Source organism: Haliotis rubra, unplaced genomic scaffold (genome assembly GCF_003918875.1).
Source record: "Haliotis rubra isolate DU_JTF1 unplaced genomic scaffold, ASM391887v1 Scf323, whole genome shotgun sequence".
NCBI classification, from domain to species: Eukaryota; Metazoa; Mollusca; class Gastropoda; order Lepetellida; family Haliotidae; genus Haliotis; species Haliotis rubra.
Window position 1 is genome coordinate 465426 of NW_025766995.1, and position 14239 is coordinate 479664.

The 14239-nt window shown below is 39.8% G+C and overlaps 1 protein-coding gene across 3 annotated transcripts in view; it reads left to right on the forward strand.

Annotated features, from left to right (window-relative positions):
* The window catches only part of LOC124283857 (potassium voltage-gated channel subfamily H member 7-like), a 277214-nt gene that overhangs the window by 164932 nt on the left and 98043 nt on the right, over positions 1-14239 (forward strand). Inside the window, exon 1 of one of the 3 annotated variants that reach the window (XM_046719883.1) lies at positions 7639-8856. The exons of the other annotated variants lie outside the window; for them this stretch is intronic. The gene's annotated coding sequence lies outside the window, so the exon portion shown is untranslated. Of the gene's footprint in view, positions 1-7638; positions 8857-14239 lie in introns of those variants that run through there. 3 annotated transcript variants of the gene reach the window in all.

Consider the following 14239-nt stretch of genomic DNA (forward strand, 5'->3'; position numbering starts at 1 on the left):
TATTTTAGACGATAATTCCATCTATCAACTTTTTTCCATGGGTTCTTCTGGATATAAAGCCACTATGTTGTATTATGATTGGAAATGCCATCAAAGATATTAAAATTTTTATCCTGGTAATTTGGCGTGGAGCTAGAAAACTTTAATTGGACTTCATCTTCATTGAGCTGTACAAAGCTTGAGCGTGGGTATACGAAAACGAGGCCAGTGCTGTAAAAACATGTGTAGTACTGTCAAAAGGTCAAGGTCATGTTGTGTTTATTTCAACCATTACAAATGTACCGTGTTCAGATGCCAAATAAAACTGAAACAATCCACGAACATCAATGTGAAAGAGTTTAGTTTTACGCCGCTTTAGCGATATTCCAGCAACATCACGACGGGGGACACCAGAATCGACTTCACGCATTGTACCCATGTGGAGAATCGAAACCGGGTCTTCGGCTTGGCGAGCGAATGCTTTAACCCTATTGGGATGAAGACGATGGTGTTGTTAATGACGACGACGATGATGATGATTCTAATTGGTGTGTAGAGGATGATGTTGGTAATGACGATAATGACAATGCTGACGACGACGACGATGATGATGATGATACTTATGATGATATTTATTGTGATCAACACGATGGTGTTGTTAGGGACGATGATGATGATTCTGATTGGTGTGTAGAGGATGATGCTGCTGAGGATGATGATGATGATGACGATGATACTAATGATGATATTTATTGTGATCAACACGATGGTGTTGTAAGTGACGATGATGATGATTCTGATTGGTGTGTAGAGGATGATGATGATGATGATACTTATGATGATATTTATTGTGATCAACACGATGGTGTTGTTAGTGACGATGATGATGATGATTCTGACTGGTGTGTAGAGGATGATGATGATGATGATAATGATGATAATGACGATGATACTAATGATGATATTTATTGTGATCAATACGATGGTGTTGTAAGTGACGATGATGATGATTCTGATTGGTGTGTAGAGGATGATGATGATGATGATGATGATGATATTTATTGTGATCAACACGATGGTGTTGTTAGTGACGATGATGATGATGATTCTGACTGGTGTGTAGAGGATGATGATGATGATGATAATGATGATTATGACGATGATACTAATGATGATATTTATTGTGATCAACACGATGGTGTTGTTAGTGACGATGATGGTGATGATTCTGACTGGTATGTAGAGGATGATGATGATGATGATAATGATGATTATGACGATGATACTAATGATGATATTTATTGTGATCAACACGATGGTGTTGTTAGTGACGATGATGATGATTCTGAATGGTGTGTAGAGGATGATGATGATGATGATACTAATGATATTTATTGTTATCAACACGATGATGTTGTTAGTGACGATGATGATGATTCTGATTGGTGTGTAGAGGATGATGATGATGATGATGATACTAATGATGATATTTATTGTGATCAACACGATGGTGTTGTTAGTGACGATGATAATGATTGGTATGTAGAGGATGATGTTGGTGATGATGATGATAGCGGTGGTGTGTATAGATTTCTCCAAATTCCATTCAGTATTCCCCCATTTGGTCTTTTAGTTCGTGTATACTCTTTATCGAAAACGACGAATACAAGACGGTGTGGAGATACATTCCCTTCTAGGGTATGGCGCGCATATCAATAACACCCTAAAATTGCCCCTAGAGGCACTGACAACCGATGGAATTATGGTTTATATTCCTGACGCAACTGGTGGCAACATGGGATGTGTATATCTACAGGGATGACGGCTGTGTGAAGATATTTACAAGGTCTTGGCACATACGATCAAATGTAGGAGTGCCAGTCCAAGTTGTATTTTATTATATAGTTATCCTAACGAGGTACCCATTTTTTTATTATATGATATTTATATAAGCGCATATGCTTATCCAGGCAACTAGTGCTTGCTCAAGGCGCTGGTATTTTTATATCCTCGATCATTGGATGTCAACCATGCACAAGTCATGTCTCAAACAATCATAGATTGGGTGGTGCTCAATAGTGCAGTGGTAAGGCGTCTGCCTATCACGCTGAAGGTCCGCGTTCAATCCCCGGTGGTGGCACCTGTTGGGTCCCGAGGTGGGCACATTCTCTTAGAATCCTTGGACAAAATACTTAGATCCGCATTGTTTCAGTTCACCCAGTTGTAAAATGGGTACCCGTGAGGATGAGCTGGCAATGTGAGTGGTTCATTGGGTCTAACAGGCTACATGGCTGTATGATCCCCGGGGAGTTGAAAAAAATGTCGGAAATTACGACAGTGTCTATGACCGGGGATAGTTATGTACGGAGCGCCATGAGCAGGCAATGTGCCTGCAAATGAGCGCCATATCAGCGGAATATTACTATTAGTATTGCTTTATCATGCGTATCAGAACTGACCAATCGTACATCATGTATATCATATATCATGCAAAGCAGGGTATACCACAAATATATCTTACAAATGAGCACATATGTAAACATGGCCATACCAATCGTATCCCAAGGCATACTATCATATAATGAATCACCTAGCATACTAGCATACCAAATGTTGACCAGGCCATGTCGATCGTATATCATGCATACGTGTACATAACAATTATCATTCACAACAAGTATGCAGTGTTATAGAGCAAGTTATATAAACCTTATAGACCATGTAACCATGTTATATAGCAGATATAACAAAACCTAAAAATTAAATATCTATCATAGCAAAACAAATATTTTGTATTCGGGATCAAATTTTAATTGATCAAGTGTTATCACAAAGGATAACCTTTAAGGTTTAAAAGATCGCTTCACATCGAGAACATAAGCGGGTTTGTGTTCCAAATTTAAAAAAAACCGTAGTTTGTCAGCCTTCCGTGGTTCGAGATGTAAACAGTTTCTAATCACCATTAAAGGATCCGGTGGTGTAGTCGCTTGTTTTTCAGTTGTAGAAGATGATGTAGTATGTTGCCGATGCAGCTGCTGATTCAGCGACGTGCGTCTCAGTAGACAAAAGGTCGGCGCCTTTGAAGTCTGGTTTCCAAGCGATGACGAGTTTACAATGAGTAGGCGGATGCCAGTAGGGAAAGTGAAATCGACAACAGAGATATGTGTGCAGAAATGTACATCACCGTTAAAGTGACACTTCTTCGTCGGTCTTCGTCCGACAGCAGGTGAGGTGAGTTGAACTGGGGTTTAGCGTCGTACTTAAGAATATTTCGCTCATATGACGACGTGCATGCGTGTGTATGTGTATGTGAGGCTGCTTGTACTAGCCCAGACTTAAGCTGGTTTTATAGTGCTAGCCCCACTGAGATACCATGCCGCAGTTAAGCATGAATACTCCACTCAGACACATTATACTGACTCCGAGCCGACCAGTCCTTGTTGTACTCAATAATGCCGAGCGCCAGGCAGGGACCAACAAGTACCATATTTTAACGTCTTTTGGTATGACGCGGCAGGGGATCGAATGCGACAACAGAGATATGTGTGCTCTTCGTTGGTTTTCGTCCGTCGAATCAAAGCCAATTCCCTAATCATTAGAAATTTATTTTAATGGCACAAACCAGCTGTACTAGTATGACGTTTACCATCAGCAAAAGTATGTCAATATCAAGTGTTACCGGCAAAACAGGGGTGTGTATCCTGCCCTTATGATGACACTATCACAAACACAAGCAAAGCCATGTCAATTGTTCACTTGAAAAATGCCAGAATACACGTCAAAACAGAAAACTGCATCAGACAATTTTGAAATTTGTCCTTCATGTCCACTGTAAAGATATTTACAAGATTTACTAAAACCATTAATTTACGAAAAAGAAAACAAAATCATTTGCTCAGAAATACTCATCTTCGTAAGATATACACATCGATTTTCTGTCCATTAATAAAGCATATAAATCGAAAACAGACACGTGTATTCTGAAACGTACAGACCAGTGAATACCCGGGTTAGAATTGATCTTCAGCGACCCATGCTTGTCGTAAGAGGCGACTAACGGGTCCGCGTGGTCAGGCTTGTTGACTTGGTTGACGCGTAGATCGATGCTGATGCTTTTGATCACTGGATTGTCTGGTTCAGGTTCGATTATTTACAGACCGCCGCCATATAGCTGGAATATTGATTACTGCGGCGTAAAACAACAAACCAACCAACCAACATCTGAAACGTCTTCGTCAAAAAGTCCCATCCCAGTCATTTTACGTCCATTAAGAAACTACTAAAATAGTAAACATGTACATTTTTTCTGAAAGGTACATCTGTAAACAATCCCCAGATGTGTGTACTTTGTCGTAAACACACTATTGACATTTGACGAGGGTGTGTTAATTCTTTTGTCCAAGTTCAAAAATATCGATCACCGTACTTCACCCATAATGGCTATCGATCAACGGAAGACTGCGATCGATAAAGATGTGCTATAATAATGTTACATAAAGATTGAATGACAATAGAAATATATTCTTGACATTTTAAGATGAAAATTCCTCGTGATGGTAAACGTTTAAATCGATTTTCTAGACGCCTGGGTGTCCTTGTCGGGCTGGATCACGGTGAGATGTCCTTGGGAGGAGGTGAAATGGGTGGGTGGGTGAAGGAGCACGTAGCGTTCATGATTATTGCACTTAAAGAGCAGCGCGCATGTACCCATGGGTATGGACGTAAACCGGTTTTATAGTCCCACCACGCAGACATGTCATCCTCAGTTTAACATTGACTTTCCACTCAGACACGAATGAGTGAGTGAGTGAGTGAGTTTAGCTTTACGCTGCTTTTAGTAATATTCCAGCAATATCTCGGCGGGGGACACCAGAAATCGGCTTTACACAATGTAACCATGTGGGGAATCGAACCCGGGTCTTCGCCGTGACGAGTGAACGCTTGAACCGCAAGGCTACCCCACCGCCCCAGTGAGACACGACGTACTGACTACCAACCAGTCGTGGTTCTATCCCATTAATGCTGAGCGCAGGGTAACAACAAGTACCATCTTAAGCGTATCGTGGTTTGACGCGGGCTGGGATCGAACCTCTACGGACAGACACTCTACCCACGCCACCACGGAGGCGCCTTTACTTGCTCATTTGGTATTCTTAACAAATTATCTACCTGAAATAGTGTTATTATACAACAACAGGGAAGCCATGAACCATCTGTTGATTCCGCGTCGCATAGGGGTTTGTTGTCTCTTGTCGCATTGTCAACTGATTCGAGAGATGTTTATCACTTGAACCATGTTATGGTTGATATATACTTTGAAGATAATACTGATGTATGGCTGCAGATTTTTGTCTCTTTGAAAATTGGGGCGGTGGGGTAGTGATATTGCTGGAATATTGCTAAAAGCGGCGAAAAACCCAACTCACTCACTCACTCACTCTTTGAAAAGTCACATTCCGATTGGCCATTGATCTCCTTGCTGTACGATGGCTGAATATAAGCATAAAAAGCAACAACAAAAATAAGCATTAAAATCTATGATAACATTGGCGTCTGATCGGCAGTGGAACATAAATATACAGTTTGCTTGCTGTTTGACGTCTCTAATGAATCGAGTCTGGACCAGACAGTCCAGTGATTGATATCATGAGCATCGATATACAGCAGAATAAGTGAGTATGGTTTTACGCCGCTTTCAGCAAAATTCCAGCAAAATCTTAGGCCAAAAACTTGGGCGTCACACATTATCACGTTGGGAATCGAACCGGCATGACGAGCGAACGCTTTAACCACTAAACCACCCGGCGCCTGTCATCGTATTTATCGAATATTACATGGTTTCTATGAGTCAGAACGACAATTTGAATACCAACAACGCCATTGCGAGTTGGGACTGTTTTATGTTATCTACGTGTACGGGCAATAAGCTTTACATGCATTTATGCATTGGACATGTGACCCAGTTTGTCTTCAAAAGAACAAATGGGAGACCGATGTGGTAGGACCACCATTTGAATCAGCTTGTGAACTGTGTGCTGTGAGCTGTAGTGTGTGATCTGTGACCTGTGATCTGATCTTTGAATTATTCCAACGTCAGGAGAATCAAGGCATCTTTGCAGACGTTAAGACTACGCTGTTCGTTACTAAACGTAATGAGTCATAGCAAATCCTCCATCCGTTTTGCGCGCAAGTAGACGTATTTTGAGGCGGAAAAATATAATTCGATTTCAAATATGTTTTTCTCTTTAATAACTATTCTACAGACTTAATTGAAATGTGTAAAATGTAGGAATATGTTTTATGGTACTGGTTACGTCAGTAGTACTAACACAATAGTACGTCAGTATTACTAGCACGTCCGAGTTACTAGTACGTAAGATTTACTAGCACACTAGTACGTCAGTATTACTAGCACACTAGTACGTCAGTATTACTAGCACACTAGTACGTCAGTATTACTAGCACACTAGTACGTCAGTATTACTAGCACCCTAGTACGTCAGTATTACAAGCACCCTAGTACGTCAGTATTACAAGCACACTAGTACGTCAGTATTACTACGCACACTACGTCAGTATTACAAGCGTCCTAGTACGTTAGTATCACCAGCACACTAGTACGTCAGTATTACTAGCACACTAGTACGTCAGTATTACAAACACAAATAGTACGTCAGTATTATATTACGAACACGTATTACAAGCGCCCTAGTACGTCAGTATTACCAGCGTCCTAGTACGTTAGTATCACCAGCACACTAGTACGTCAGCATTACAGGCACAATAGTACGTCAGTATTACCAACAGATTAGTGCGTCAGTATTACCAGCACATTAGTACGTCAGTATTACAAGCGACACTAGTACGTCAGTATTACAAGCACCCTAGTACGTCAGTATTACCAGCACACTAGTACGTCAGTATTACAGGCACAATAGTACGTCAGTATTACCAGCACATTAGTACGTCAGTATAACCAGCACATTAGTACGTCAGTATTACAAGCTCATTAGTACGGCAGTATTACAAGCACACTAGTACGTCAGTATTACTAGCACATTAGTACGTCAGTATTACAAGCTAGTACACTAGTACGTCAGTATTACTAACACCCTAGTACGTCAGTATTACAAGCACCCTAGTACGTCAGTATTACTAGTACACTACCATTAGACTACCATAAAAAAGCCTCACCAATAAAGATGTCATATAACCAATAAAGATGTCATTTCATGCAATGATTGTCAAACTGACATTCGATTTAATATATATATATTGATTTTAGTGTACCTTATAAAAAATTCATCAAATTTGATAAATCGTAAATGTTCAGATATTGTCTTATTCGTTTTCAAGATGCAAAACTGAACGTGTTTTAGATGAAAATATTCAACACTCACAAGGCCACCAGTATATTTTCAATAAAACACGTGCCACAATCTATGCCCTCCGTGGTGACGCCTGTCAATCAAAGCAGCTGATAACTGACAGGCATGCATTTCATTAGAGACACATCCCAACGCAACCAGTATCGCTAACTCCACATGCATGCTTGGATCGATATGTGACCCCTGAACCCTGTGCTTACAGCGATACGGATCAATATTCAGGAATGGCAACGTGTTGTAGCACCGAGAGCTCCACAGCAGTGTCTTGTTGGACACAAGAGTAAATATACATCCCTAGACACCAGGCGGGTATTCATCGCAACACGCTCTACCCTTCAGACAGGAAACGCTGTAGGGAGCAAGAGGACGAACGACAACTTTCAATGATTTGTTCATGACTGGAAGAATTCGGGAATCGCAGTTGGTTAAATGGGAGTGTTAACATAAGTTTGACTTCTTTCAAACGGGGAATCAATCAGCTGATCGTTTTGTCATCGGAAACTTGCGAAGCACGTCGGATGAATTATAATTGAGTTTCACGACATTCAAATGTCGATAAACGCATGTGTGTTGAAACTGCAACGAAAACCTAATTCTGAACAGTCGGGTGTGAATCGTAAACAGACCTGACATGGGGTGTGTTTATTCTGATTCAGAATATTTCAAAAGAAACTTGAAATGCTGCCTATTTTTTAAATAATCAACAATGTGGGTATTTGTAAATATTCCACCTGCCGTAACAAATGGTTCTAATGGCGTGTTAGCACTGGCGGTCGATCAGATCGAAAATGGCGCGATCGACCATCTGTGAGCTTTAACTGGTCACGGTTCGACGTACTGACAGAGAACGTGTTTCAGAAACCAGAGCTGATCGGATTCCATACCAAACCATTAAGTGACAGTGGAGTTCCGGAATATCTACAGACGGTCTCAGACTTTCAGGAACGGTTCCGTCAATGTAAAACCCAGTCTTCGCTGCACGCGTCATCGTCTACTGTTACCTATATGGCAGAAGTCAACGCTCGTTGTTGAAGTGTTTGTAGATCTAAGCCTGAAGGCAAACCAAGGGTGGATTCATCGATTAAGCTTTACCAACCTTCCGCGTGATCGGAAAACAAAGCAGAGTTATTCCATGGGCAGCCTCCCTCGTGAGCTTTACGTGCGATTCAATTCATGCAGGATTTAAACAACATGCTTGATTTAAAGAGCTTTTGTGAAGAACCAACACGCATCTGAACAATTGTCTTAATAACTGAATGTCTTCATAATTGGTTCAGTTAATTAACTGATACAAAACACCTCGTAAAAATCCCAAATTGTTTCATTTGGAGAGTATTTGTGTTTGGATGTTCGGAGTTAAGAATGTCCAATGATTGGGATACATGAACGTGCGTTGAAGTATGTGGTGCCACGTTGTAAGAGAGAGTTTCTAATTATCTCCAGCTGAACTCCCCGAGGAGGATACCTCATTCTTGCGGATCCGGTAAAGGTGAGTGATCGAAGTGCCTTTACATCCCGAAACCCTCGATGGACGGAATCAGTATAAAGAGTAATGGTCTTAGAATGTTTGAGCGGCAACTGATCATATATTTGTATCTATATTTATTTATTTTTTTATTAAATCGCCAGTTAAATAAGGACCCGGTCCGCTGGCTCCTCATAGCGGAGCCGTTAGTAGAAGATTCCGCAATGAAACAACCCTATTAGGAATACTTTGCGAGACAGAGATACTCCAGGTCAACAGTAGGTCGTGTTAAGCAGTCAGTTTACCTACAAAGTATGTGCGACGAATTACTTTCTTTAAAATATTAACGGCCTTTTAAAAGTATGTACTCAGACAGATTGTCAACCTGCACCATTATAAAAAATGAAAATATATTGATCTATAAGAGTGATTTACATCAGTTAAGGTAATAAGAGCAAAATTTCAACTTTCAAATGCTAATTTTAACCTTAAAATAAATTCAATCATTATGTTCGAAACAGTCAGAGCCAAATGGTCAATTAGATATGTGTATACCTCAAGGTAACCCACATTCTAAGTCTTAAGTACTTAACCGGGTGCTTCGCATCCTACACCGTCCCTAATCGATATAATGGGATACACCCAGGGTCGGCTATTGTCTCTTTCCATTGACTCTATGTATTGTACATTTCACCGCTTCCGGGGATCTATTAGAAATATCTATCTTAAGCACGCTCGGAATTAGGGTTATTTAGTTTTTGAAAGAACCATCCGAAAATCGTTATCATATATTTGTACGTACCGTTCTAATTGTGTCACCGGAGGAAGGGACAAGTATAGAAGTGACACAGCGTTTAGTATGTAACGTTGTCACAACGACGGGTGTGTTGATACTGACGCTGCCTGGACACTTGATTCTCATTATTGGACAAAAGCGTCTTGTGCTGATCCTCGAGATGATCAGAGATGTTTAAAATAATATTTTGTTAATGATATTTGGGAACATGTTTCTTTTGATGGTAGTGACAGTGGTTGTGGCGATGATGATGATGATGATGATGATGATGATGATGATGATGACGACTTGACACTTAATTTTACTTATTATTGGACAAAGGCTTGTAGTGCCGATGTTCTGGATGATCAGAGATATCGGAAATGATATTTAGGGACATGCTACTTTTCACGATAGTGACAGTGATGATGATAGTGATGATGATGATGATGATGATGGCGATGATGACTTGACACTTAATGTTGCTTATTGGACAATGTCTGGAAGTGCTGATGTTCAAGTTAATCAGAGATGTTTCCAATAATATTGTATTTATGATGGAGGATGTTTCTGATAGTTTTTGTTTTAGCAAGATAATCAGAGATGTTTCCAATAATATTGTATTTATGATATAGGATGTTTCTTTAACGACTAGGTACCCCACCGTGATAGTGACAGTGACAATGATGATGATGATGATGATATGGCGGTGGTGGTCATTTCTCAGGCAGCAAAGATATTTTTATAGATTTACAGGCAGGGATGAACAGGGGTATTCCTCGGCGAACACACAGTGTCTTTGGTGGTCATCGCTCATTCATTGATACAATTTTCACTGATATTTTGTGAAATGGAGTTCTGGTTATTCTCTTTCGTTGGTGTTTCCTTTCCGTTGATGATGAAGATGACAATGACAAGGACAATATGGTGGTAGTGGTGGGGGGATGATGATGATGATGATGATGATGATGATGATGATGGCGTGTTCATGATGACGTGTTTTTCAGTAACCAAGAGAAACATCCAGTACGATATATACCATATCAGTCACGACAATGATTGTCATCGTCATGAAATGTGATGCCGATATTTTAGAACCGCCACGCACGAATCTAAGCATTACGTAAACACACAGAAAATTTGTGAGTATAAGATTTTTGAAGTTCGATTCCATAATCGCATTATTTTTTTTGACCAGCAAGACAAATGCATAGTGTCTTACTAAGCCAGGAGAAGCTGGATCTCAGACAAGAAGGCTCTCTCGCTCCATCAACAACCCCATACATCTCCACACCTCAGATCTTCAAAGACCTATTTTCTACCATTTTGTCCGTTTTTTCTTACATCGATTCATCACACTAAGTCACTAATAGCGCCCATTGTCCCTTCCCCGCGTGCAATCCCCCCAGTTTTGTTGCTGATTATAGGACTGTTGATGCAAGGCCGGTCGGGGCCTTACTTGAGGGAGCGATTCTGACCTGGCTCTAGGACGATGTCGCTTTGATAGAGGACACATGTAGCGCGGCTGTCACTGCCCGCACTATGATTGTTCTGATTAATATTTCCCTGTATTCGTGTTTTGTATCTTGTGATTGTAAATTACTTGTAAAGATAAACATATTTGCTGAGCCGTCAAGAAGAACAGGAAAAGTTGCTGAAAAAGAGTGAGAAAAAATCTTAAAAAATCGCTATATACAGCTCTGAAATTGTAAATGATTTTCCCCTGCTATAGAAACACAGACCTTTCAAAGTAGGTTTTCAACATAGCAGTGTATTAATATTGAAATGGTTCATATACATTCTAAACTGCCGCGAAAAAGCAAGTATATAAACACCAATGTTTTTGATGATGCAAAATAAAATAAAAACTCGAAATGATTATTCAATTGTAATGTAATTTATAGTTGGTGTCATAGCTGAGTTTCTAACCTAAACTTTGCAATGCTTTCAACCATGTAACGTTTTTGATAACATGTATTTTATTTTACTCAGCGGTGTATATAAGATTACCATTGACGAAGAAATGTGACGTACAACTGTGTAAATATTATCTTATACATTACAAAAAGAATTATAAAATTATCTTTGGAGGTTGAGTACAAATTTTCATATTACTTTTCCATAATCTAATAAATTGGTCTAATGCTTGCCGACAATGCAATGCTATGGAATTAGAACTCTAAAAATAAATGTTATACATATATTTTCAAACATGTCGTGTTACTTGATATGATGGTATGAACGGTTGAATGATTGAAATTTGAATTATCAGTGCAGAAAAACAACAACTCAAACTTGACTATCCTCAGCAAAACCCGGTGAGCACTGGAAACGTTTCATTGAGAACGATAGTCAAAAGTGTTGTTATGGGTATAATAGACTACTTCTACATTTAGTTGGCTGTCATTCGACGACCATTTGAGCCAAGCAAAGTTTTCATAACGTTTGCATTTTTGGGGTTAAATTTAATTTTTAGTTGATTAGAAAATCATATGAGAAAACATGTTATAAGGAAACAAGGGTACTGTGTGAAAAAAACCCTTTAAAATATATGTACACCGATAAACATATAAACCGAAGTCACAGAAAGCCTAACTAATATGACATTTCGGTCGTGAAGTCTTTCAGGTGTTTACATATATTCCAATATACGTGGCTCGTACCTAATTGTTTTCCACCAAAGTGACATCGCAATGGCATTATTTGCAATTTTAGATGTCAGCTTTGTAAGATTTTTGTTCTATCAATGAAAGTTTCAAATTCAAGCGTATTTTCAAACCATGATCAAGTTCGAAAAACAAAAGAAGAAAACAAACACTGTTTCGGGTTAAAGAACTCAAGGCGTCACGTGAGAATTTAAAGCGCAAATGTGCACCAGGGGTGCAATATAGATGTGTTATGTTGTTGACTGCAACGTGTTCCGGACAGATCTGCCAATCCCTTCGAAGAAGCATTGCATGTTTCAATTCATTCAACAACCATTACCAATTCGCCATTTGAGATCAGCATGGCATGTAAAGTCTGACCTTGCGTTTACTTAATACACGGCCTCAGGTTCCGGACTGGTCACACCTTCTCGGGCCACCCAAATTTTGCGCTGTTCTAAATCATGTCACGCGGTCAAATCTCGCTCATGTGTTAATTAGTGGCGCCCCACGAGATTTGCCCACTGAATGATTCATATATTGAATGAATAGTAATTTGATTCAGTGTTGTAATTCTATGTATTTTGGGCTGTTTATGTCAGAAAATAAAACAAATTTCTCAGTTAATGCCTTTTATGTCTATGCTCATTTAGGGAACGGCTAGGCGACTTGATCTCGCCGATTTATACAATATTGACTTTAGATAATTCAATAACACGGTCTCGTGTTGGCCTGTTTGTGTAATTATTTGACAATAGATGCGGCCATATTAGATTGAGCAAATATGAATATGGATTCCGTTATCGTGTACATGAATGAACCGCGTCGAATGGTTCGAGCGGGTCGACAAACCTCGACTACAGCGGAGTCTCAACACCATACGGTCACAGACATCTTACCGTCAATCGAAATTTACATTCGTCTTGATACAATAAAAATTCAAAGTGTGGCCCCAAATGAATCTGTGAGCGTCTGCGTGTCTCAACAGCAGCGTTTCTTAGGCTTAATAATTAATCAAACGGTTCAATTTATGACCACTTTTCCCCCGATTGATGACTCGCCTCTCCGCAATGGTTTTAATTCAGCATGAAAACTCACCCAATGCTTCCTGGAAAAAATAAATATTTTTTTATTTATCCACGAGTGCAAGGAGTACAGAAAATATGACTAAGTCGCCGTTAAATATTTATAGTAAATATTCAAATATGTTTTTCAAAAGATCATGACGAGAGTGATGTACATTTCAAATTTTAGAGTCTGGTCTATTTTAATTCCTGCATGTATGTATCTTGCGTGAAGCTTTGAATATATTTCACATTAAATCGTTGATTATCAGTTCAAGATAAGACATAATTCTGTTATTATATCACAGAGTTATGGCTATTCCTACACCATGCAAATGTTAGTCCCGGGATAGACTTTGGTAGAGCTTGAACGTTATGTCGATGTATCACGTTCGCAAACGTTCCCCGTATTGTATAATATTTATGACATACGAATTGAATAATTCATCCCTATAGCTTCGTACTTTGATATGCATTTAATAGGCGCCATTTTGGCGAGATTTGCCTGGAGTAGACCCAATAAATGTACCTGAGTCACGAACCATCTCTCGCCACAATAGATGGCCCGGCTTGAGAGGTCAGAGGTCAGGGGCTGTATGCGATGGTATCTGTTCGTGTCGTCGTCCTGCAACTGATGAGACATTCACTGAACAACGACTAATATAAACGGATGTGTATGAATATTTCATTCGCTATATTCCATAAGCCAATATAGCTCGAGAACATTCGTAACTATTGAACCATGGTCATGTGCCGGTAGAGCAGTGAGAGATCGGATGAACCCGACTGACTGAGTTTGGTTTTACGCCGCTTTTACCAATATTCCAGCAACATCACGGCGGGGGACACCAGAAATGGGCTTCACACATAGTACCCATGTGGGAATTCGAACCCGGGTCTTCGACGTGACGAGCCACGCTTTA